Source organism: Geospiza fortis, unplaced genomic scaffold (assembly GCF_000277835.1).
Source record: "Geospiza fortis unplaced genomic scaffold, GeoFor_1.0 scaffold432, whole genome shotgun sequence".
NCBI lineage: Eukaryota > Metazoa > Chordata > Aves > Passeriformes > Thraupidae > Geospiza > Geospiza fortis.
In genome coordinates this window covers 1,876,425-1,878,003 of record NW_005054436.1, presented here as the reverse complement: position 1 = coordinate 1,878,003, position 1,579 = coordinate 1,876,425, and the positions used below count along the sequence as shown (strand labels likewise).

The 1,579-nt window shown below is 47.2% G+C and overlaps 1 protein-coding gene across 1 annotated transcript in view; it reads left to right on the top strand.

Moving 5' to 3' along the window:
* The window catches only part of KHDRBS1 (KH RNA binding domain containing, signal transduction associated 1), a 15,398-nt gene that overhangs the window by 5,255 nt on the left and 8,564 nt on the right, over positions 1–1,579 (top strand). The gene's annotated exons all lie outside the window — the stretch shown is intronic.

Here is a 1,579-nt window from a genome sequence, read left to right as displayed (position 1 = left end):
TTCCTATTCCCACCTTTGTGGCCACTCCTGCTTCTGTGGCCATTCCCATTCCCACCTCTGTAGCCATTCCCACCTCTGTGCCCTTTCCTACCTCTGTGCCCGTTCCCATTCCCACCTCTGTGCCCGTTCCCATTCCCACCTCTGTGCCCATTCCCATTCCCACCTCAGTGCCCGTTCCCATTCCCGTTGCCATCCCAGGAGTTTCTCCCCCCGTGCCCCATCCCAAATCTCACCTTTCCCTCCCTGTGCCCTTTCCCTGGCAGTGCCCCCCTCCCTTCCCAGCAGAGCTGTGCCTGCCCAGGAGTGCCAGGCTGAGGGCTGGATTTTGGGGTGGGAAACAGTGCGATTAGCATTGCCAAATTCTTGGAATCTGGCCAGGAGCTGTTTCCCCTTCCTGAGAAATCAAACCAGCTGGGCAACAGGGAAGGATGGAGGAGGCTCTGCTTTCCTCAGAGGTGCCACCCCCAAATCCTTTAGGGTTTGGGGTTTTTTTAGAGGTCAGCATTATTTATTTTTCCAGCTTTTCAGTTTTACAAATCAACGTGCTCCCGGAGCACAGCTGAGCTGCAGGCCAGCATTCCCATGGATTTGGATTATTAAGGAATAGCTCAGGAGCAGCAGCATCCCCAACCCTTTACCTGCCCCCTAGGAATCCTGCTGAGCCCATCCCTGCCCCTCAGGAATCCCTGGAAAAGCCCCTCACGCCTCCAGCCTGCTGACATTCCCTGTGGCAAGCAGGGAACCTGATCCCAAAAAAACCTCTGGAGTGGCCCTGGAGCCCTCCAGGTGTCCCACAGATGTCACCACTGCCAGGATTTTATCCTTCCTCACCCATTTCCAGACTCCCCCATGGATCTGGGGCTGCCCTGAATTCTCAGAGCCTAGAATTCCCAAAGCTTGGAATTCCTGAGGTTTGGAATTCCCAGAGCCTGGAATTCCCAAAGCTTGGCATTCTCAAGCTTGGATTTCCCAGAGCCTGGAATTCCCAAAATTTGGAATTCACAGAACTTGGAATTCCCAAAATTTGAAATTTCCAGAGCCTGGAGTTCCTGGATATTGGAATTCCCAAAGCTTGGAATTCCCAGATATTGAAATTCCCAAAAGCTTGGATTTCCCAGATCTGGAATTCCCAAAGCTTGGATTTCCCAGATCTTGGAATTCCCAAAGCTTGGAATTCCCAAAGTTCCCAGAGTCTGGAATTCCCAAAGCTTGGAATTCCCAAAGTTTGGAATTCCTCTGCTACTCTTTCTCCTCCCTTCTATTTTATGTTCCGTTTCAAGACGTGGAGCTGCTGCTGCTTTTTAAATTTTGTTTTGTTTTCATCAGATTCTTCCTGATTTTTGTCCCAGTTCAGCAAAAAAATATTGAATTTTAATGTATTTTGGGCTGGTTTCTTTGTAGATTTAGGGGAAGGCAGAGGAATTTCCTTCTGGTATTCGTGATTCCATCTGTGATCTGATGTGTGTTTAAGGAAAATATAAAACAGCCCTATTTTTATATTATTATTTATATTTTTATTGCAATATTTATACTATATTTATAATACTATTATATTTCTATAATTTTGATTTTATATTAT